General features: G+C 36.9%; 1 protein-coding gene across 2 annotated transcripts in view; it reads left to right on the top strand.

Moving 5' to 3' along the window:
• Positions 1-7,884: 7,884 nt before the first annotated feature.
• LOC134804113 (LIM/homeobox protein Lhx9-like) overlaps positions 7,885-26,134 on the top strand; it is a 44,617-nt gene continuing 26,367 nt past the window's right edge. Inside the window, exon 1 of one of the 2 annotated variants that reach the window (XM_063777054.1) lies at positions 7,885-8,098. The gene's annotated coding sequence lies outside the window, so the exon portion shown is untranslated. Of the gene's footprint in view, positions 8,099-21,657; positions 21,995-26,134 lie in introns of those variants that run through there. The other variant, XM_063777055.1, reaches the window with a different exon arrangement.

Genomic DNA, 26,134 nt, shown 5'->3' with positions numbered 1-26,134 from the left:
TATGAAAGGTATATGCTGGAAAATACAGGGGTCTCGGCACCGAGTATGATTTTATTCCATTCGGCGTCCATACCCTTGGTCCATAGGACCCTGGTGCTCTGAGTCTATTCGTATTCAATTCAGAGACCTGTCGAAGAGACTCAGAGTCACTAGGTACAGCCTACAGGAGATCGAAAAGTTGGCAGCTTCCTCGCTCAACGTATCAGCCTAACAATCCAGCGAGGAAATGCTGCCGGCGTCTTCGGTACTAATACCGCAGGGACCATTTTTCGATATATTTTGTAATATTTTAGTTTTCATCATTCGTTTTAATCTGAATTAGAATGAATATAATATCTTATTTGAATGTATATGTCCCACTGGTAGGCAAAGTCTCGCATGCATTGAGAGGGATTGGCCTTTATATGGTCTTGGGGACTTCACATGTACCCATTTGAATTTATTCACAGATGTAGGTCTTCTCACGGAAAATTTACCGAAAAGAGACGTCATGTTAAATATACGTACCTGCAATAAATACGCCCACGTCATGGGCACAAAAAGCTCTATCTCAATTTCATAAATTTCGAGATGTAGAGGTAGATGTGGCTATATTGCAGGCACCATACGACGTTTACGTCCCGAAACTGGCAGAACTAAACGTTAAGTTTATTTTAAACAAATGCGGTATTATCAACTCTACAAATTCCAACGGGGGCCTAGCCTGATATCGTCCTTAAGCTCGTAAATATGCTTAACGGCATCCTGTGTGCCGCCTGTAGTGTCGCTAGTATTATTAACGTGCTTTTATAATTGTTAATAGTATTATTAATAGACTTCTATATAATAGTAGTTAATAGTGTTATTATTGTATGTCCATTTTTAGGCCTATAAATCCCGGTCTTTTGATAGGCTTGCGTGGGGATATAGATCCAACACGTAGAGGCCCTTTGGAGAGCTTTAATGTCATGTAAAACATAGTGTTATTAACTGACTTGTTTAGTGGTCAGCAGTATTATTAACTTCTATAGCGGTCAATAGTATTATAATCGAACTTCTGGTAAATAGTATTAATTAGACCTTCTACAGTGATGACCTGTATTATTTGAGGACTCTTATTGTAGGAGTCCGTTAATAATACTATAGCAATTCCACAGTGGTCAAAAGTATTATTAACGAAATATCTATAGGTGGTGATCAATGGTATGTGTGTATCGCCACACTGCCAGCTAGCAACCCTATTTACATGTACATACGACTGCTATATTATATTATCCAGATTAAAGGCGTACTTATCGCATCACTGTCCGTAACGCCCAACATCACATGGCGACCCTGCCGGTGCGGCCTTGGGCTGCAGGCGGCGCGGCGCGCTACGCCAGCCAGAACAATTCAGTGACCTTGGGGAAAACGGTCAGTATTCCCCATTGTATTAATTGTACAAAATCTTCAAAAACAGTGATTTTAATTTAGCCGAAAGTTTAGAAAAAAAATCATAAATTAAATAAATTACTTATGAACAAAACAGATAATAGTAAAATAATAAAATCCCCACTTGCCGGAGTAAGCTTAGGCTTAGGTGTCGAAATAGATTTTATAGCATTGTGCTTCACTCGTTCATGTCTTTCCTGTAGACATCGCACGGTTAAGAGAATCCAAACGCGGGATACATTTATACACATACTCATATACATTAAGTACTTGAAAGTTCATTGAGAAAAACATGATATGACCTAAACATGAACGGGTTTGAGTAATTGCTTTTCGTTCAGATACATACTGTAGTTGTACCCTGAGTCGTCAATTAAGTTTCTAAAATTACGTTTGGCCAAAATGAGGACACCAAAACTCTAATCTAATATTCTGAATTTTGCTAAGTCAGTTCCCATAAAATTTTAACTATTATCGTTATCGCAGCACAACTTTTTTAATGTGTTTATATCGAGATTACAGACCAGGAAAAACAATATACAAATACATTACCGATACCTACCGCGTTATCGGCTTCCGTTGATAGAATGGCCTATTTAAATATAACTAATATAACTTTATTATTGCGTTAATTAGTTTGTGACTCATGATCTTGTGATAAGAATTATCAGAGCGCCTTTAAAGGTCCAGATTTAATAAAATACCTCCACGGATCAAGCCTCATCGCCTCTTCAAAGTCCTAAAAATTCTGCATAACTAATAAAAAATACAAAAAGATGATTTTATAGGTGTGTAGATGACTTATGCCGTATAATATCTAAATGTGCCCTAAAATAATAAGGGGTAATAAGGGGTTAAAGCAGGGTTTAAGAAATAACGTGTCTTGGATTTGACAGCTGAAGTAAATGCGCACGAATCTAACCTGTTTTCAGACAGTCTGTAGCAGTAGTCATTATGACGCTAGAGGTGACACCCCTAACGATATATTAATAGGTGGAAATATCTACTGTACGCTATTTGTCGCCGCGTCTGTATAGGGGTGCGCTTAGGGTTGGCGATTCGACGAAATTAAATATCTCCTAAAAATAATGCAAACTATTTAGGTACCTACATAGGTAGTATTTTTCTGGGGTCTAAGTTTTAATTAAAATTTGGTCAGTTTTAATTCAGTAATTTAAGTATGAATTAAGTTTTAGGAATTTATATGTTAGACTAACAATAATTCCGGCTTAACAGAAATTATAAACGCAGGCATAATTTTTTAATTTATTTTCAGAAAATTATGGTACATTAAACTAATATTAGGTTCGCCATACTTACGTTTAACGGCGACATGATGCACTCATTTTCAACGTTGGTACCTTAATCTAACTTCCATTACTAAGGTTAATACATAATGATATCATATGAACGCAGTAAGCTGTATTTATATAATATTTACCTATCCTTTTTATTCAATTGTAATTATTACTTTTAATTTCTAATGCCACAGTTTATAAACTCAAATCTGGATATGTGAGAGAGAAAGAGAGAAGACAGGTTTCTCACTAGCCAGGTTGCAAGCTTACAGTGACAGAAGAGTTCTGTCTCACATATAGAGGTTTAATTAATATACAGCAGATAGGTATGTACATAACTATATGAATTACTTACTTACAGACGACACACAGCCTGAGTTTTTGATGAAAACTGTGACATACGAGGTATATTTTTCAAAATATGGTCGAGGTCTACTAAAAATAGTTATTTGTTTTACAAGGGGGCAAAGTTGTTGTTTAACTGCTCGTGCTAATATTGATACCCGAGCAAGCGAAAGATTCCAAAATTGAACCACGAGCATAGCGAGTGGTTCGAAAAATGGAATCTTGAGCGTTGCGAGGGTTTCAAAGCACGAGGGTTAAACAAAATTTGCCCCCGAGTGAAATACAAAATTTTTCACCACACCAACCTGAAGCAAATATTAAATGTAAAATATCAAACAAAATCAAACCAAATCAAATCCAAATGAATGTAATTAAAAATTTATCATCCAAAATCATCATTTAAAAGTCATTTCTACCAGCAAACATAAGAAACCAACTCAAAATTTGCATTTGATTACTTTGTCTCACATGTGAATAAAATGCAACTTTGCTATCAGTTTTTAAAGTGCAAAGTAAGCCTTTCCGAGCTGGTGTGGTGAAAAATATTTTATTAAGTTAAATCACATCAAAGCGAATGAAGTCGTTAGTCGAGGCTAACGTTATCTTGTAGTACCTTCATAAACTGTAAGTAAGTAAACTAAGAGTACACACATAATTATGTGACAACCCTAGCAAAAAACTAATGGTTAGAAATATCAAAGAGTAGGCGGCTACACTGTCTAACGTAAGAGTGAGCTCTCTCTACTCACACTTGGTATGGCCCTACTGGTCACTCTTATTGGCTATGCGCAGGAAAAATACCGGCGCTTGCCGTGGCTAAAATTTCTAACGAATGCGTCTAGGATCAAATGTCATTTTTAGGGTTCCGTAGCCAAATGGCAAAAAACGGAACCCTAATAATTTATTGTTTTTTTTTTTCAATTTTTGTGTGAAAATCTTAATGCGGTTCACAGTAAATACATCTTACTTACCAAGTTTCAACAGTATCATAGTCCTTATAGTTTCGGAAAAAAGTGGCTGTGACATACGGACGGACAGACCAGACAGACAGACAGACAGACATGACGAATCCATAAGGGTTCCGTTTTTTGCCATTTGGCTACGGAACCCTAAAAATCGGTTAAACAAGGGAGTAGCTTAACATTTTTTTTTGTTTTTTTTTATTATTATTTTAACAGTTAGGGTTAGTGGTTAACTAACTAGGAGTTAACCGTTAACCCAGAGTTACATTGCAATTCCGGGCTTAACCGGTTAAGGGATGACTCACGTTAGACCGGGCCGTGTCCGGGCCGAAGCTTCCGGCGCTTACTTTTCTATGACAGATGACAGGTGATCACGTGATACTTTCCATAGAAAACGAAGTTCCGGAAGCTCCGGCCCGGACACGGCTCAATCTAACGTGAGTCATCCTTAACCCCGAGTTAATGACTAACCCTAGAACTAGAACTACATTTGAAAAGTTCGACTCGTTTCTACGAGACTCACTCAGTGCTTGCAAAATGTTCGAGTCTTTTAAATTCCCGAGTTAAATCTTTTATTGAGTATGCCATGAATCAATGATTCTTGATTCCTGAGTAATTTAAGCGTAACTCAAAAAGTCAACAATTTTGTAGGCTTTATCTAAATAGCAGTAAATACATGAATTTAACATGGAAATATGTAATAGAATTTTTATTTTTTTGCATATTACATTTTTTTATATGAGCCTAGAGTGTCCCACTGCTCGGCAAAGGCCTCCCTCCTCCCTTTCCACGTATCCCGGTCTTGACCCGTCTCCCACCAGTTCCTATTTATCTAAAAAGGACTGAACTCTCTACGGGCAGCTCGAGTTAATTTGTTAGAGAAATTAAATAGCGAGTTTCAACTTAATTATATGAGTCTGAAATATGAGTCGAAACTTAAAGCAGAGGACTCGAGTCTATAAAACTAACACTAATAAGAATAACGTGAGTAATCTTAAGTAAGTAAAATATAGTTTGTCAAAGGACTGTCTCATTTCAATCATAGACAGAGAGAATCATACTATCTTTGTCACTAGTACTAGCACCCAAAAAAAGGATGAGTATAGTTTTCCTGGTTCTTACTGACTGCCAAATTGGTTTGACCAACTATAGTGTTCTATAATGTTAGTCTTTTTGACGTCAAACCCAGTTTCCCTAGTCACAATACAACATTTTTTCAGCAATCGATTAGACATGATGGTTTAGAAACATCCTGGGTATTGCCTGTATTATAGGTGTAGAGTAGGTACCTAAATATAACTAGGATTTGTGTTTATAGGTAATACAAACCACAACCACGACTGTCTGTATCTTAATTAGTATTAGGCATTTAAGGCCAATTTCATAGAATGTAGTTATTTTTACCCGACTTAATAAACTCAAAGTAGGTTTTTACAAAGGATGACTCACGTTAGACCGGCCGTGTCCTTACTTTTCTATGACATGACAGGCGATCACGTCTTTCCATAGAAAACGATGCGCCGGAAGCTCCGGGTTGGACACGGCCCGGTCTGACGTGAGTCATCCTTAAGGCTTGATTCTCAGTATTTTGAGTCAACAGGACTCAAAATACTGAGAAACAAGCCTTTCTTTTGTGTTGAGTCTTTTTGAAGCGTCATTGTCGAATGACTCATTCATTAAGACTCAAATCTTGTAATATAGACGGATTTGAAGGTCCTATCTACTTACATTGAAATAAACATAATTAATAGTAGTCGGTATTGAATGATTTTGTTTATCTATTCTAAATAGTGAAGATAAACCATCTTATTACTATTATTTAATTACACAAAGGGGCCTACCGCGATATAATTCATTGTTTTTACCTTTATTTCCGACGTTTCAGTTGAGTTGCACCAGCTGTGGTCACGGAAAGACTGACGTCCCAACAAATGTCAACAGAGATATTAATAAAACACCACTAAACTACCCGAAATTAGTTTATAAAAATGTTTGGGGTAGACAAAGAAATTGCAGCTACCCGTTAAAGTTTAATGTTTATTGTCCACGGCACGACACGCAACACTCACAGTATCCGTACACTGGTCCGAAGATATATCCGCTGATTTCAACATTTGAATCACTGGTCCCCAAGTAGACGATAATTTGTACCCATCCTCTCGGTTGAAATTTTTAGGGTGTTTTTTAATTTCAATCGCCTCTCTCACGATCCGCGGATAATAGTGTCGCTCGTTGGAGAGGACTTTGGGTTTACGTAGCTCAATCCAGTGATTCGTTACTGTTGTCAGCAAGTGCTCAGCTATTGCGGATTTGTTTACATGGCGATTTTTAACAGCTGCTATGTGTTCCTTCACCCTCTCTTGAACGCTGCGCTTAGTTTGGCCAATGTACGCACTTCCACAACTGCATTATATCTTGTAGACACCCGGACTCTGGTACGGAATGACATCCTTTGGGCTGCGTAAAAGACTTGCTACTTTAGATAACGGCGTGTATACAGTCTTAATGGTCGCGGACCGTGAGAGAGGCGATTGAAATTAAAAGAACACCCTAAAAATTTCAACCTAGAGGACGGGTACAAATTATCGTCTACTTGGGGACCAGTGATTCAAATGTTGAAACCAGCGGATATATCTTCGGACCAGTGTACGGATACTGTGAGTGTTGCGTGTCGTGCCGTGGACAATAAACATTAAACTTTAACGGGTAGCTGCAATTTCTATGTCTACCCCAAACATTTTTATAAACTAATTTCGGGTAGTTTAGTGGTGTTTTGACATTTGTTGGGACGTCAGTCTTTCCGTGACCACAGCTGGTGCAACTCAGCTGAAACGTCGGAATTAAAGGTAAAAACAATGAAATTATATCGCGGTAGACCCGTTTGTGTAATTAAATATGTGTACAAAACGCGAGAGTTTAAAGTGTTACATCTTATTACTGATGGTAAAAATAACGATTCCCCACCTTATAAAGCAAAGTCCCCCGCCGCGTCTGTCTGTTTGTATGTTTGTTCGTGATAAACTCAAAATCTAGGTACTGAACGGATTCATGCGGTTTTCACCTATCAATAGAGAGGTTCTTGAGGAAGGTTTAGGTGTATAATTTGTTAACCCGTGCGAAGCCGCTAGTCTTCTATAAGAAAGACTCGAGTTTCCACAGCAGACTCAAGTCTTGAAACTTTCATGAAATTATGCTTCGATTTTAAGGTCAATAACTGGATTAATCTTTTGAAGGTTGATTGGAAACTGGGAGAAGAACTCATCTCGTACCTACACATTTTTTTTTACAGTAAATTATCTGGTGTTCGTGGAAACGTGAGTCTTTTGAGTCTAAATTTAAATAGGTAACTTACGAGACTCTTGAAGTCTCAAGTCGAATCCTTTATTGAGTCTCAAGTTGAAAAGAACTCGAGTTTAGAATTCATTATAAGAGTCTGAAAAACCGAGTTGAGTCTTAAAGCAGATGAGTCAAAGGACTCGAGTCTTATTAACTAACACTAATGTTGAACTTGAGAGGCCAGTTAACTCTTAAAACCTAACGAATGCCGGCAAAATACTGTATCGATATCGGTAACAACGAACATTTAAATTAAACAAACAATAAGTACTAGCAAGGAACGTACCCAATTTGTTTGAGCACATCGATTTGCCCATCAAAACTGCAATGTATTCACTTAAGTTTGTATTGAAAATCCCTTCAAATTATATTTAAATCAATCACTCACACTTACAAAGTAAAAACAACCATAATACAACCAATTAAAGTTAAAAATCGATTAAAAGCAGATTATAAATACGCCGTTATAGCTCAGATTGTCATGTTTGAATTTCGAGCGCAGTCGTATTCGAATACCGGTTTCATCTCGCTTCGTGCAACGATTTTTTTGGTATCGAAAGAGACGTCTGCCTTCTCGCAGTCATGGATTCGATTTTCAAGCGTCGCGTCGATCGTCCTGATTGGTCAGCGCGCAGCGTGGGTGTGGCCTACGTCTGGTCTTGGCCCCTTCAGTTTCAAAATCCGAACAGTGCCGCGCTCCTAACAGCTGAATGCGTATTGTATCGCGCGACGTTGCCAGTTCTGCAGGTAAATTTAAATTTACGAATTTGTGAAGTTTACTTTTGCTCGGCATTTGAAAGTATGACTTAGGTAAGTGTTAGTTTCATGTCATGAGAATAAAAATATGTTAGACGATATTTCCTATTGGAATCTTATTTGATATTAATCTTATAAGTATCGATAATACATCTAACTTAGTTAGATATCGCTTATGACTCCAAGGCTCTTCTCACTGAAAAGTGGTTTTTGATTCGTATCGTAAGTGAAGCCTATCTTACTTGACCTCTTGTCTGTGCTTCATAAGAACCTGACAGAATGTTTAGTCTTTTATTGCATAAAAATTAAAACCAAAATATTACTTTGCTAATCAGCGAAAAGATAAAGTGCTAGTCAATCAGTGCTAACCCGTTATACTTGCGTATTTTTTACATGCAATTAATGTTCCCATCCTAAAAATAAACAATAAAAAAAATAATAAAAATTTCATTACTTATAGCATTTATTTTAAGAACGATTATTTTGCATAAAGCTCGACCGAGGTTTGACCCACACTGTTTCTGACCACTATCACCATACACATAAATGACCTTTTACAAAGTCAATAAAACTCGAGTCTTGTGAGGTGTCATTATCAAGGGTTTATTAAATAAACCCTTCAACATTGATAAGAGTATAAATACATAAATTTTATATGAAAACAATGCATTTTTGATTTTATTCCTTATAAAACAAGAGTTCTCTGGAAAGGATTCAGATCTTTATGAAAGACTCAGGTCTAAAAGAGGCTAAAAGGTCTCGACTCTTATTATGTATGCAAACAATGCCAACATGAGAATAACCAGAAAATAGCATATATTAAACAAAAGACATTAACGTAAAACACTGAAAATAGAAAGACTAGAAATAGGATTAAATAGATCATCTCTCGAAGCTACAAGGGCTAAGGTTCGTATGACGCTATCGATCTAGGGCTCCAGTCACACAGGCTAGGACTTATTTATAAATCTACAATTCTAGACTAACGAGAGACACCTACTCGTACGGACTACCTGCTAATACGTAATACTTGTTTAAGACTCGAGTTCTTTGAGTAATCTGTTTTAAAACTCGACTGTATTTTTCAGACTCCTTACTCCTATAATTACCTAAGTCGAAACTCTAGTAAAGTTCTTTTCAACTTGTTAGTGACCCAAGTTTTTGTACAGACTTGAGGCCTCTTCATACAAATCTTTTTAATAAAAGAAATATGTCTTCATGTAAATGACTTTCATGAGTTAGGTATCACAATGACGCTTATTTACTGATAATTTAGATAACACCTACCTAATTGATGATCTCTATTCGGAGGCTCTAGTACTTTTGAGTAGAGCTTAAAAAAGACTGATCGATTCAACTTGAGACTTAAAAGACTCGAAAGTTTCTTAAACTCAATTTAGACTCAAACTCTCGAGTTTTCTACCGCCACTATGTGGAACTTAGTTTTAAATCTAGAAATAACGTGAGTCACCCACGATCACAGAATACGTAGTACTATAAATATCGATTCTCTCGTAAATAATGGCGTGGGTACAGTCGCCATCAAAAATATCGGAGCGGCCAAGGTGTTCACAAATATCTGAACAAAGCCTCCATGTCATTAAAGTGTATGTTCAGATATTTTTGAGTGCCTTGTTAGCTATATTTGAGATAGATATTTTAGAGAAGCGGCCAGTTCCGATATATAGCGACTAGCGACTGTACACAGTGTGCATGACGTCAAAGTTATAACTTAAAATTCATTGAAAATATGTTGACAAAACTATGTACCGTATGAAACTTTCTTCACCATATAAAATCCCAACTCACAAGTAAAATAAGTTTTTGGCAAAAAAATATTCTTGGTATTTTAAGCTTTTGCATATCTCTGACTGTTTTGACGAGAAAATTAATCGTTTTTGCGTTGTTTTATCACAGGGTTCCTATGGCCACCCCATCCCGTCTCCATCATCAGATCAGCTCCAGCCTCCATGTCATCATAATATTGCATTGTCATCCGATTTAGGTACATACCTACATACCTACTTAAGCAAAATTTCAGCTCATTCGGAAATCGTTAAGTGTGTCAAATTTAGCTTCCAGGATTTGACCCACACTAACAGGGCATCAAGTTCAATAAAAGCTCGTAATATTAAAATAATACAATACCTACTTAGTTTTAAAGTAAAAACCGGCAAAGTGCGAGTCGGACTCGCGTATTAAGGGTTTCGTACATTAAGTTCGACTCACGCTTGACTGCACATTTCTAATAGGTTTTCCTGGCATCCATAGGTAAAGAACTATTTTGTGTATTTTATCCAAATTTTTGATCGGTTGTTTCGGAAATAAAGGGGGGAGGAAGCCATTTTTGGATATTTTCTTAAATAAATACTAATCTATTTATTTTAAAATGATAAAAATAATATATTTGAAAGTAAATATGATCTATACTTAAAGTTTTAAAAATATTATTTTTTAACTTTCTCATGTAAGGCCCCCATGTTTAAAATTCATTTGTCTACGCTACATGTCCGTTTTTTGGTCACTAATTTACATATGTGTACCAAATTACAACTTAATTGGTCCAGTAGTTTTTGAGAAAATAGGCTGCGACAGACGGACAGACAGACAGAGGCACGAGTGATTCTATAAGGGTTCCGTTTTTTTCCTTTTGAGGTACGGAACCCTAAAAATCACGTAATGGTAAGTAATTACCGTAGCACACGGGCACCCGCAACACCAGAGGGGTTGCGCATGCGTTGCCGGCCTTTGTATGCGAGTAGGTACGCCAGGTACGCTCTTTTCCTCGTAAAGGTACCTGTAATATATAGTGCGTCATTTTAGTACCTATGCACGGACTGTTATTGCCTGCCAATCATAAACTTTATTCCAACCCAATAAGGTGCATCGATGTTCAATTAGTGCTATACTGCCTCTTGCCTTAGAGCGTTGCCACATGGTCCGATCCGTTATCGGATGTTGGATCCTACATCCACGTAGTAAGGCCGCGGGGGCTCCGTCTTTAGCGGTCACATTAGCAAACATTATACGTATCGCCTACACGGCCTACACATACGCACACTAAACAAATATTAAGTATCGGTCCGACACCTGACGGTGGGCTCCAACATGGCTGAAATTATCGAAAGCGCCGCATTGATATCGGATGTCGGAAGTCGGAAGGCGCCTATGCAAAAACCAGCTGCAGGGGAGTGCCATATGTACGAGTAGGTATATCGTTTTTCATTTATAATGATTTTATTAAATCAATAAATATAAAAAAAACATTAGTCTTACATTTTACTTCCATCTGACATCTGATATCGGATCGGGCAACGTGAAAACGCTGTTACGATTGTTACAAATCCAGTCTGATTCGGATTATTTCGCTAATCCGTTTCCGACAAACGCTCGGTTTGAGCACAATTCAAATGGAATTCCACTTGAATTTGCGTTTTAGGCAATTTTAGTACAATTCATGAAATCATGGATAAAAGCACGCTTTAACGGTAACTTATGAACTTAGGATTGACTAGAAGAGTACAGACAGATATAAAATACATTCGTCCTGATTTGAACTTGAAGATACTTCAAATTAGGTCTAATTCGGATATGTCAGTGTCAGAAGTAACGTATTTGTTTGAAGAAACGTCACTTTTGACACTGACATATCCCATGTTGCCGCCCGATTGATTGAGTGTAAAAAAATCTAAGACAATGGCTTGTCCTCTCAAAGAAAATTGGAATTGCGCGCCTTTTTCTCCTGAGAAAGTGGGTTTGCCAGAACGCACCATGAACACAACCCGTCCCACGCGTGGACACACGATCTTGGGACATACGGCCTTTTCGTCGCCCCGCGGTCAGCTCTTATAACATACGGCCTTTTCGTCGCCACGCGGTCAGCTCTTATAACATACGGCCTTTTCGTCGCCACGCGGTCAGCTCTTATAACATACGGCCTTTTCGTCGCCACGCGGTCAGCTCTTATAACATACGGCCTTTACGTCGCCACGCGGTCAGCTCTTATAACATACGGCCTTTTTGTGCGTGCGCACAGTAATTAGCCGCGTGTCTGCTAATTGCTCTCATTAAGCTAAACGACCGATCGTGGGCGAGTTGATGGAATCGTTTAGCGACTTTTGATTTCTGTGTCGTCTATTGTTCTGATTTTTAATAAAAATATAACTTTTGGAGCGTTTCGTAGGTAGTCGGAACCGGAACCGATATCGGATATGTATATAAAATGTAATAAAAGTGCCTGTTTGTGTTTATTTATTCGTTCGTTATTTAATTTTTTTGTTCAAAAGAAATAAACATGCCTACCCAAAACGTAGGAGTTGATGCTAGAGTATGCCGCCTGCTAGAGGCATTCTCTAATAGCACGCATGCATAGCATGCTCGACGCGGTCCCATGCAGTACATGTTATCTTGAAACTAAAGTCATTGTGACAGCAAGGTGTCGTCTATTGGGCATTAGCATGTCGAGCACTGGTATGTTTACCTTATTCGATATGGAATCGGAACCGACAATATGGAAACGCTTAAGGTTCAACTTGTTATCGGTACGAATAAAGAATACTACCTAATTTTAGAATCTCGCTGTGAGTACCAGGTTTTTTGTTTTGCGTTCAACTCTCGTGCCCATCCTATAGTACCCTTAACCCTACTATTGAATCGAGGGTGCATAGAGTCACGTACGGCCCCGGTCCCCTAGCAACGAGGGAGGGGCCAAAGCCGGAGGCTGCGAGTCCTGCGACCCCGGCGCGACGGCGGCGGCGGCGGCGGGACAAACGTACCGCGATAGTCGGGGAAAAAGCAAGAAAATATTGGTTATAGGGCTGTTTTGGCTGAGTGACGTGAACAGTTGTTAAAGCATTGTGGATGTAGGTACAAATTGCAATAAAAACCAGGGAAGTTTTTAAACATTATTACTACATATTTCACATATACCTATAGGCGTGTAGAGGTGGTGAAAAAAATCGCGAAAATATTGTTTATAGGGCTGTTTTAGCTGCGTGATGTGAGCAATTAATAAACGTTGTGTGGTTACAATATAAAAGTGCGAAAAATCCAACCACCACCAGTATTTCTACAATTAGGAAAATGTTAAAATACTGTAGCTACAGGCGCGAGAACATTAGGTAGGTACCTATAGAAATGTATTGGTTGTGTGACGTGAACAGTTGAAAGAAGCTGTGTGGAATTGGGGATGTACCTACGTAGAAAGTGCTATTAAAGAATTCAAACTTCGAACTTCAACTTCATTTATGCAGCAAATAAATAAATAAACGGTACAAAGGCCAACGCGGCCTCAATATTCACTGCGTTCGCGCTCACAGCCCCCGAATCGACCCGAAACTGCCCCCAACAACTACTAACAACGTGGCAACCAACAGCAACGCTAATACTGACCCGGCTACTAGCTCAATTATATCCCTAGCTCAATTACTAGCCACCCTTAAGAACGAAACAAAATTGACTAAACGTATACCTAAAGGTGCTCGTTCTCCTGTAGCACGAAGTCTGGCGGAGTGGTAGCAGATAACAGCAATGCTTCTTGGGAACGTCTTTTAACATTTGCAAATAGGCCACAACCGCCACAAGGGCACTTTTACACGTCAACATTTAATTTAGGTAGGTACAAGCAAAAATAATAACAATACATCATTGACATATTGGCTTTGCGAACAATGTACAGACAACTTCACAAACAGGCGTGTTGATACTTGGTGGGAAAAGGGAGAAAATATTGTATAAAATTTCGCGAAAAGTTGTTAAGATATTTCCACCTCGAAAAGTTGAAAAGTCGACTGGCACGAAGTAACATGTTGTGAACATTTGAAATAAATAACTAAATACAACTAAGACGACTGGTGGAAAAAGCGCGAAAAAAAAACCAAAGGTAGGTAAGTAGGTATGTTTAATATGCGCGAAATGAGTTTTTGTTGTCTTTTCATTTCCGTCAGATTTTGATGACATTTTTTTAAGTTACTAAGTACCTACCTACTTAAGTAAATCATTTACTCGTATTCTGCCTAAAATGTGGTGTATTAATTTGGTGAATAGATGTAGTTTCCTATTGTGTATATCTCTATCTATCTACACCGCATGTCCTAAAAAATCATCCACTGAGTTACAAAAACGTTTAGTAATCCAATGGAAAATTACATACCTACCTACTCTTACATTTTTTGTTCCAAATAGGAATTTCGCCCAGAACGCAGAGTTCATCATACTTACTTATCTCTATAATAATTTGAAAAAATCGTCAACACAATAAAATCAACCATCAAAATTAATGTTGTCCATGCATAATGTAATTTGGAAAAAAACAACATTTTTTTAGGGCGCAAGTGACCTAAACTCAACATATTTTCCTTCTTTTGGCCTCAGAAATGCGTGGTTAAAATTTCTCGGGTTCCTCGCGGGCACCACCTGCCTTGTATAAAAGCTTCCTAATCATAAAAACGTAAAAAGGTTCAACAATTTGTTATTACTTAAAACATTACAAGTTAAAATTAAGTAATTAAATGCAGGTCATGAGATAAACTTGTGTTTAGGTAGTATTAATGTTATTAAGTAACGACCCAATTCGAACAATGCTTATAAGATATCACACCGATACGATACTGAACTGTCAGTGTTAAAAGTGACATTTACTTCAACGTCAAAAACGTCACTTTCGACACTGACGGATCTTTCATTTTGTCGTATGCAGGTACATATAGGTACAGTCAACGGTAAAAATATGGGTGTACAAATCATCTCAAAAATATGTCCCATAACTCTTATGTCAGTGAATTAAGAACTATACACAGACAGACATATTTTTGAGTAAGTTGTCTACACCCATATTTTTACCGTTGACTGTACCTACTATATTCGATTTGAATTTCAACATTATTTATTCTGAATTGAAAATATGTATGACCTAGGCTAGGCCCAACTCACCTGACAGTGTTAAACATTTTCAATATTATTAGTTTTAATTTAACATACAAACGTTTGTGATAAGTATTCTTACTGCTGCGAGTTTGGTTTGATAAAATGTCAGTACCTATTTCATATTAGTAGTTTATGTGACTGCTACATAATGAAACACTCGTGTGATTCTATTATGAAACTCACTGCGTTCGTTTCGTAAACCCACACTCGAGTTTTAATGCCAAATTATGTACCTACAGTTACATACACTGCTTTATCTAGACAAATATTATAAATTTTCTATGATATATTCACTAACCTCATATTACAGCCGACATTGGGGCACTTTGCTCTCTGGCGGAACTCGCGGATACGAGGTGGCGTCTCCTTTAAAATCAAGTCTAGTTACTTTAAAAACAACAAAACAAATCATTTTTTTACAAACTAATTAAAATACAAGGTGTTCATGAGGAATGCGAAAGATTTTAACAACGCATTTCTGAGATCAAAAGAAGGAAAAAATGTAATATGAGTTTAGGTCCGTTTCGCCAAAAAAAAATTTTTTATAATTTTTTTTTTCAATTTGTTGAATGTGTTTGTACATAAAAAGTAAATGTTATTGGTAAACATGTCACCTAAAAAGGATTTTTACTTTTTTTATTCGTAAAAACTTTGTTTTTGCAAAGTGTTACTTGTCACTTTTTGACATCTATATCAATAAGGATATTTAGACTACGTCCCATAGTAGCAATATTGTCATCAAAAAGACGTTTGCAGTAGGTATGTAACAATAAAAACTTGTTTTTTTTTAATTGGTTTAACTTTGAAACTAGGCGAATATTAAAAATACATTTTTATACATTATAATTATTATAATACATTTTTGTCTCTAAATATGATCAGGAATACGCTGTTAAAATTATTTGGTTTCCTCATGTTACACCGTGTATAAACTGTACGTCAAATGGCGGCAAATGATAACTTTTTCACGCACGTCACGCATCCGTAGTTTTTTATAATTCAGAGACAAACTAGAGTTGCGGTCGATTGCCATATCGTTCGATACCAACTAACATGCGAGATTTGTCAAGATTGTATGCAACTGACATTTCATTTCGAATAAAACGTCATCTCGATTGATATTAGCATAGCATATTTTTCAAAGATGTTCGGAATAAAATAATATTATAGAAATTGATGCTATTTTATTATTTAGCAATAATAACATTTTTACAGAATAGATAATTTATTTACCTAGCGGTAAAAGCGTGCGACTTTCAATCCGGAGGTCGCGGGTTCATATCCCGGCTCGTACCAATGAGTTTTTCGGAACTTATATGTACGAAATATCATTTGATATTTACCAGTCGCTTTTCGGTGAAGGAAAACATCGTGAGGAAACCGGACTAATCCCAATAAGGTCTAGTTTACCCTCTGGGTTGAAAGGTCAGATGGCAGTCGCTTCCGTCAAAACTAGTGCCTACGCCAATTCTCGGGATTAGTTGCGAAGCGGACCCCAGGGTCCCATGAGCCGTGGCAGAATGCCGGGATAACGCGAGAAAGATGATGAACATTTTTACAGGTAAGAAATTTGTTCTAACGTAACAGTATATTTTTATGATGGTCATAATGTGCGGTTCTTGAACGCATCATGGAGGGTTCATGATATTTGGGTAGATAAACATTATTTATTTGAACTATACGTAAAACTTTTGTTTATGTTTGGTTTGCTATCGAAATGTCATTATTTCTACTCCAAATATTAAAACTCACAACAACATTCTAATAGGTATTATGTTAACACCACATAGTGTTAAAATACAATAAAAATAAGTTTTTAAAGTTATTTTCTGCGTAGGTACCCGATAAGAAGTTGAAAAATAAACAGCTCGTTACCACCTTAAGTTAAAATGACGTAAGTGTCAATTAAATTTAAATGGAGATACTACATTTTTACGTCGTTCAAAATAATAATAAACCTTATCGGGCTGAAGTTAAATTTAATAACCGCACTTTCCTAGTACCTCGGTATGTGTTCCGAATCGGTATTCGTAATAATAAAAACCCCGTCGAGGTAATGGTTAATGCGTATTTTGTATTTTAACACTATGACCAATAATAGGTAGGCTAATTATAATAAACATGAGTCAAGGCTGAAAAGCTAATTTTTACCAAATAGAATAGAGTGTATAGAGACGGATTGTGAAAATAAATTATATAGCCACTGTAAATTTACTGCCATCTTTCGACAGAACATAAAACTTTACTGTTATATAACAGAACATAACTTTTTTTTTCTTCTTTTTCAACCCTTACGTACGACCCCCATCATGGAAACAATCAGATTAACATACGTACATTTTTTTAAATACTTAGGACATGGATGATATCAATATCTACGCGCCCGAGTATGTCCATGCAACAGTTTTTTTTTACATTTTTGAAAATCTATAGTCGCTCCCCCCACCGATGAAAAGGTATATATTATATGTCATTTTTTCTTTTTATCATCTAAGCTTTGCACAAATAGGTCTCTATGACGCTCGAGTAAATCCCGATTTAGTATTGTGGGCTCCTCTACCATTAGAACGCCATTTGACTTTGATCCTTATTCTTTCACTGATATAGTGATATACGAATATTCGGCATGACATGCAAACATTTTGAGTCACAATTACTGTGAAAACTGTTCACCAACAAAGCACAACATTTGCTAAAATATATTTTTTGTTGAACAGAATTAATGAATGTAGTTAAAGTCAATCAATCAGACCCATGATAAAAATAAAATATTTTGTAATTAACAAATGCTCAAAAAAGGGTCTTCGTATTTAACAACTTTCCAAGAATACATACAAGGATTAACAACCTAACAAAGAGCGTCATGGGTGGAGTCTCGCAGCTAGCCGTTCAATACCAGTCGGCCAAGATGAATTATTTACTGTGTCATGCTAAAGTGAAGAACTTAACCCAGCAAAGAGACTATAGCACCCAACTTCATGAACTTAAGCAGTACCTACAAGCAGCACCCAAAACTACCGAAGTAAACCAATCCTTCGCCGATATGGTCAGAATCGGAAAAACGTCCACTGTTGTGCCCACCAAAACCAGTAGCATCGCAATCTACCCCGCCGATAAGGAGAAATCCAGTGAGGATACTAAAAAACTGGTCCAAAACCTAATCAAGCCCGAAGCCCTTAAACTACATGTTCGCGGTATGAGGAAGACGAAAAATGGTGGTGTCATAATTAGCACAGATAGAAAGGACGACCTCGAAAAGCTCAAAGCGTCCCAACAGCTCCAACAATCAGGACTTAAACTAGAAGACACTGCCAAACGGAGACCCAAGATAATCCTGCTGGGGATACCGACAAACATGCCCGAAAAAGATGTGTTTGACTGTATATTCGAACAGAACATATTAGACCTGCAACCTAATTTCTCCAGAGAGGTATTTATGAACTCAGTCAAACTCAGTCACAAATCAGGCAAGAAGGACAGGACCTGCAACTATATTTTGGAATGTACGGCCGAACTCAGAAGAATGCTTATACAACAACAGCGTGTATATATAAATTGGTCTTCCTGCCCTGTACGAGACTTTACTCTTCTGACCTTATGCTATTTCTGCCAGCAATATGGATATTCGGCTAAGTTCTGAAGAGATACAGAGCCCACATGTGGACATTGCGGATCATCAGGGCACAGCATCAAGGAGTGTACAAGGAGTGAGCCTTCCAGATGTGCTACATGTCAGCGCTTTAAGAAACCGTCCAACCATAAAACCGGAGACGAGCAGTGCCCAGCGAGGAAAAATGCGCAAACTAATGGGTGCCTATAGAGCGCTATGTATAGCAAGAGTTATCAAAAATACTCGTAGTATAATTAAGTCACTCTTTCCATAAAAATAGTTATGTCACCAGTTGCCATTTGTATTAACATAGTCCACTCACTTTACCTACCTATTGTTTGTTATAAATAATCATTCTGCTATTATACTTAGGTTAGCATTTAGTTGTCTTGCTCATTGCTTGACCTACAAAGTTATTTAAGTACCTACCTACATACGTTTTTGTCACGTACTAATATAATCTTTATTGTTTTTGCCCAATAAGTTACACTAAATTGGCCTACTAACACGAAATACCTAAGATACAAGTATTATATACTTAGTTTAGGTATTGATGTAAAATATGTTCGATCCAGATACAAAAATTGCTTGCATAGAAGATTTTATATTTAATGTTAAGTAAACATCACTGTTTACTTTTTAAAAAACATATTTGTATATTTACATTAGGTAAGTTCTATTTAAGTGTATTATGAATGTTATAATTTTGGATAATGTTAAAGAAATAAATATTATTCTTATTCTTATTCTTACATTTTAAATATTAAATATATCTAGTTTTTGGTTATTTTTATTGTGTAAATTTTCTTTTTAGGTAGGTGCAACAGATATTCGGTATTCGGCCGAATAGTAGGCAGCATTCGGCTGAATACCGAATATTCGGCAAAGTGGCCGAATAGGCCGAATACCGAATAGTTGCCGAATATTCGTGGCATCTCTACTCTTAAGGGGCCCACCGATTACTCTGCTGTTCGGAACTGTCACCTTTTGCGATTAACTGATTAGAGGCAATTCTTTTTATTCAGTAGGTACATAAGACTAAAATAAACTGCGTGAGTGTCGTGGAACACTCGGTCGGAACGAAGTATATTATTATTGACAAACATAGTTGGTACATTATTGATTAACAAATACAAAAAAAATAGTAATTATCGAAACTGCTCACAAAATTTCACAAATCAGTTCATAAACGCAACATACAAGCAGGGAGGACAATTGAAGATGAGAACACGTTTCTGTACAAGCTGAAACTGCGCATAGTTCGAGCTTCACACTCGCTTACTCAACCAAACATATGAAATTCATGTGCAAAAAATACAAAAAGTTATATCTGCATCATATCCGTGGTGGTGAGTACCCGGCTCGTCTAGTTAAATATTCTCATTTTTTTAGCTTTGATATGCGTAAGCAAACGTTTGTAAAAATGTTTCACAGAAAAAAAAATTGGCCAACAATTATTAACTTTTTATCGATAGGGTGTTTAAAAAAAGTTATTATTTATATAACATTATCCGCCCTCATCTTATTTATTGAAGTAAGTAATTTATTATTAATAATAAAAACACATTAAAACTAACTATGAACTAAACATTTAAGTCCATGTTTTTATAAACATGATGGAACCTTGTATGAAAAAATATACAGGGTGGCTAAAAAATAACTGCATTCCCGTTGCCAGGGAGGTTTTGGATTTACACTGAGCATCTTTTACTATGGGACTAATGGGACCAACCCCGAAATCTAACCGAATACGGAAAAAAAATCGAATTGGAATTCGGAAAATCGAGCCGAATTCGGAAAGGCTGTTTCATACATTTTGGATGGTCCATTTTCTATGGGAGGGTAAATGTTTTTTCGCGATTTCGGGGCTAGTAAAAGGTTTAATAACAAAACTTCCGTGAGACACAGACATATTAAAAATGGGTCACTCATCGGTCCGTGACCGTCAACGCAAACTCCTGATTATATTTCTCGGTACGGAGTGAAATATGTCGACCGTTTTTCTACTTAAAATACGTGAGTGACCCGTTTTTAATATATTTAGTAAAAGTTACTCAGAATAATCCCAAAACCTCCCCGGCAACAGGAATGCAGTTATTTGTTAGCCACCTTTTTAGGTAAACTAAACGAGGGTTAAAACTAGTGGTGTACCGACATCTTAATTGTTTTTACTTTTAATTAGATCTTGATGAAATTTGGTACCTGAGGACCTGAGAGGCCCCTTAACACGAACCTGAAGTCAAAATTGAACGAAACGGTCGCCATCTTGAATTTCTTTACTTTTGACCCGATCTTGATGAAAATCAATATCTGTGAGGACTCAGGAGGCCCCTTAACACGAATTCAAACGATATTAATAATGCAGTTCAGTAAAAAAGTGACTTTATAGTGATCAAGTTTCTGAAAGTGTAATAAAATGAACAAAAAATGTATCAATGGTTGTCAAGCTTAACAGTTAATTCAATAATAAATGAGCAATTTATTTAATTATTTTAAGAGATATACTTACTATACTTAGGCACCTACTTAGAAGTCTTACAACTAATGCAAAAATGACTCCACATCAAATCTTATTTTGCGATTTCCCAAAAAGTCGAGAATTTGCATTTTTGAGACAGTTTCGTTCTAAAGTTGCAACAATAAAGTTTTCCATGCACTTGCACAGTACTATTAGTTATTCTGTGCTTGCACCCTACATAGATTTTGGGTGAAATAGATATAAGTACCTAATGGTGATAGTAACTAGACATGCCGCGCCGACCCCAGATGAATGGGATAAGGACAAGCGAATGATGACAAGGCATAAGTATTGCTGATTAATTCCTTTATGCCTTGTTTTTCTGTCACTAATAAAGTGCGACCATTTTTGCTGACTAGTCGCCGACTAATCGCCGACCACAAATGAGGCCGGATAGTCGGCTTTCCCGACTCGTCGGCGACTACATCTCTAGTAAAAACTAAAAGCTTTAGTAGTTATCGATTAATTAGTGAGTTTGGTTGTTTTTACTGGCCCAGCCTCGTAAAACTATCGATTGTGCTAAAACGTCGTAAAACGTTATCAAATATTTATACAATTAGAGTCCGATAGCGGTTTTGTAAAAGTTTTTTTCCGTTTTTACGGCCTTTTGATTGGCAGTCGATATTGTGAAATTATATTCGATATACGTGTTGTTATCGTTACTCACTTATAACAGAGTTACATAGAAAAGTTTATAAAATACTGCTACTTAAACGGCAAAATACTTGTGACTTAAATCGCATATTAGAGGTCAGGCAACTACAAAATTGCGCCCTTCTGTATAAAAAGGTGTGATTCAAGACGTTGACGCTTACGATGCTAGGAATTGCATTAGGTAACTATGTAGTATTAAAACATTGTTGACATAGTTGTAAGACCATTAAAATCAGTTAAATTAATATAGCATAGAAAATCGACCAATATTTTAAGCAAAGTTTTTGAAGTAGTACCACAAAATGTTTGTCTATAAGGTTTTAAAATACCACTAAGACCACACCCTCAAGACAGTAAGTAAATTATATCTATAATGATCCCCGGTAACAATAGTAAATTAAGTTTCGTGTCAGTCGTCCAATTACTGTGGAAGCCAACTTTTTTGTTGTTTTTTTCGGCAGAGCCAAGAAGCGTGTCCAACGGACTAGTGATATAATTAATTATTTTCCTATGAATGTTTCGAGCAATGTTCATAGCTACCTTTCTAAAAACAGGGCGTATCTGTATAAAGTTCCAAATGTCACTTACGTCCGTATTCATAATAGTGCGTTTTGCGTGGGGTCACCAATAAGCACATTATTTATAATTAGGGTTTTTAGAGTCCGGAAAACAATGACATATGTGAGTAGTTTTTGTGTTATGTGGTATACCTACTTACTTTGAGCACGTAGGTACTTTCAACTATAAAATACGGTCATAGTTATTTTATTTACATTTATATTTATATGTTATATTTTAGTTTAATTTATCCAGAAACGAAACTGTTAATTAATTAAAAACGCTTAGTTCGAGCAGGAGTCACATTTGTTATTACTCGTATAATTCAGAAATTGCTTCATATAGATATGGAATGGTGGTCACGCTCGAGTCGATATTTAATTGACCACTACTACTTGTACGTTTTTGCCCCCGGCATATTATACTCGTGCATGCACATATATTCACAGCGACAAACTTTGGCTAAGGAAAAAACATCCCACAGTGGCTTCTGCTAGCACCGTCTACATGAGCTTTTAATGACTTTGGCTAGTTTTCAGTTTAAACTCATACAATACAATATCGTAGTCTCAAGGTTTATAATATTAGAATGTGCTCAAGATTTAAGTTTCTGTCCCATTTCGCCGCACGGCACAACTTGTTTTTCGGCGTGTTTCTCTTATAATATATTATAATAAAGTACACGATTAAACTTAAGAGTCCGCAGCAACCTCGCTCTCCATACAAACGTAGTTACTGTGTCATTTTGCAACGACTAGCTAGATTACTCTGAAAGTTTGTACTTATAATAGGATAAGGTGTATCTAGTACCTACTGTAAGTAATTAGTTTAAGTAGCTTCAGATACCATAGTAAAAAAAAATGAAGCCATTATATTATTCATACAAAACTTGTTGTTGCTCTATTCCGTTTGTTTTATAAACTAATTACATGCATAGATATGTACCTCATGTCTAACACGTAGTTTTAAAATAGGCGAGGGAAGAAAAAAAAATCCTTGCAGGAACTGTAGGAATTGATGCATCAATTCCTACAGTTCCGAAAGCTTTTTGTAATAAATATTTAGAGTTTACATATGCCCACGGTACGATAATCCCCAGTGCCGTAATTGAGCTCTTCAGGAAATTAATAACCAATATCAGTTAGGGTCAATATCTAGGACGCTATACTGACCAAGTCCTACAATCAGGAGGATGTATAAATTATATTTCATAAGTCAGTTCATGATTAAGAACAAAGAAATCCCGAATTTACTGTGAGATCTGTCTGTCTGTCTGTCTGTCTGTCTGTCTGTCTGTCCGTCCGTCCGTCCGTCCGTCCGTCCGTCCTAAAATGTGTGTCCCCCCAACCCCTGTAACTTTTAAAATAAGAGAATGATATAACTAAAAAAAATATATGATGTACATTACCATGCAAACTTCCACCAAAAATTAGTTTGAACGAGATCTAGTAAGTTGTTTTTGTTTAATACGTCATAAATCGTAAACCGCAATTTTATTATGTTACTTGCTGCTACGGAACGGCTATTTTAAAAACGCCGCCACTTTTGCGCTAACATGCGTAGAACAGATAACGTAAGTAAACTTCGAGGGCGATTTTCAATAAGAATTCGAATGATCCCAGTAATAATTTTGACATCAGGGGTCATCCATTAATAACGTCACACGAATTTCTAGGTTTTTTTAACCCTCCCCCCTCCTTGTCACACTTGATCACATTTGGCAAACCCCTCCCCCCTGGTGTAACGTCACATTTTCTCAACGAAATCGGCAAGTCGAATTAAGTATTATTAATATTTTAGTAAATATTTTTGGCAAAAGAAATATTAGTAGGTAATTTTATAACGCAAAACTGATTAGGATAGAAAAAAACGAATAAAAACGATTATCGTTCCGAAAACTTGTTATTTAAAACTGTACAGCGAATAAAATAATTTAAATATTTTTTTTCTTGACGGTCCCGGCCCCTAAACGTGTGATGTAATTAATGGATGACCCCTCATTATCGATTTTCATCAAGATCGGGTCGAAAAAAAAGAATAACAAGATGGCGGCCGTTTTGTTAAATTTCGACATCACATTCGTGTTAAGGGGCCTCTCGAACCCTCACATATAGATTTTCATCAAGATCGGGTCGATACTAAATAAAATAAATATGGCGGCTGTTTCGTGAAATTTCGACTTCAGAATCGTGTTAAGGGGCGTCTCGGACCCTCAGATATCGATTTTTATTAAGATCGGGTCTAAAATAAAGAAAATCAAGATGGCGGATTTCGTGAAATTTCAACTTCAGATTCATGTTAAGGGGCTTCTCGGACCCTCAGATATCGATTTTTATCAAGATCGGGTCGAAAATAAAGAAAATCTAGATGGCGTCCGTTTCGTGAAATTTCGACTTAAGATTCGTATTAAGGGGCCTCTCGGACCCTCAGATATCGATTTTTATCAAAATCGGGTCGAAAATAAAGAAAATCTAGATGGCGGCCGTTTTGTTAATTTTCGACATCAGATTCGTGTTAAGGGGGTCTCTCGGACCCTCAGATATTACTTTTCATCAAGATCGGGTCAAAAATAAAGAAAATAAAGATGGCGGCCGTTTCGTGAAATTTCGACTTCAGATTCGTGTAAAGGGGTCTCTCGGACCCTCAGATATCGATTTTCAACAAGATCGGGTCATTTCTGTACTTAGGTCGCCCTCGCAAAAGTAATATAAAGTGACTTCAAATAGTAACGAAATCATGGCCGACCCCAAAATTAATTAAATAAAAACCGGCCAAGTGCGGGTCGGACTCGCACACGAAGGGATTCGTAGCATTATCTATAAAAACGGTCACCCATCCAAGTACTGACCCCGCCCGACGTTGCTTAACTTCGGTCAAAAATCACGTTTGTTGTATGGGAGCCCCACTTAAATCTTTATTTTATTCTGTTTTTAGTATTTGTTGTTATAGTGGCAACAGAAATACATCATCTGTAAAAAATTCAGCTGTCTAGCCATCACAAATCACGAGATACAGCCTGGTGACAGACGGACGGACAGCGGAGTCTTAGTAATAGGGTCCCGTTTTACCCTTTGGGTACGGAACCCTAAAAAATAAGTTCAAAAACGAAAACCCGACTACTGCCAATCGCGTTCTAGCCGTGGTCGTATGCCACTGTATCATAAAGTTTATAATCGTGGCATACGACCACGGCAATCCTCTGAATCTCTGTAAATATATTAGAAAAATGTAAATTATACTGAATTTATTATTTAAAAAGTTATAACATTTATAATATTTCCTGCATGATAATTTCAGTTACAGCGGTTTCGCATTACGTCCGATCCGAACCCGTGAAAATAAGGACCGTAGTAGCCGTAGAACTATTTCTATGGTAAGTTACGCACCGCACACGTTGAATGACGGAAAGAAATCGGATGACGGAGATCGCATCTAGTGCGTAACTTATCATAGAAATAGTTCTACGGCTACTACTGCGGACCATATTTTCACGCGTTCGGATCGGATTCGGATCGGACGTAGTGCAAAACCGCTATTAGAAATTCTATCTTGTTTCATACTTTTTAGAGCGCGATTTGCAGTAGTCGGGTTTTAGTTTTTGATCTTATTTTTTATTTTAAGGATAACCATTTTTACAATTGTGTCAAACACTCAGTGTATTAATAGGAGATTATTTGACGCTGATAACATTCCGTACAGTCATTATGGTGCATTAAAAAAATACTGTAGAATTATTGCGCGTGGGCTAAAATTCGTTATGATT

Source organism: Cydia splendana, chromosome Z (genome assembly GCF_910591565.1).
Source record: "Cydia splendana chromosome Z, ilCydSple1.2, whole genome shotgun sequence".
Taxonomy (NCBI): Eukaryota; Metazoa; Arthropoda; class Insecta; order Lepidoptera; family Tortricidae; genus Cydia; species Cydia splendana.
This window is presented reverse-complemented; position numbering and strand designations above follow the sequence as displayed.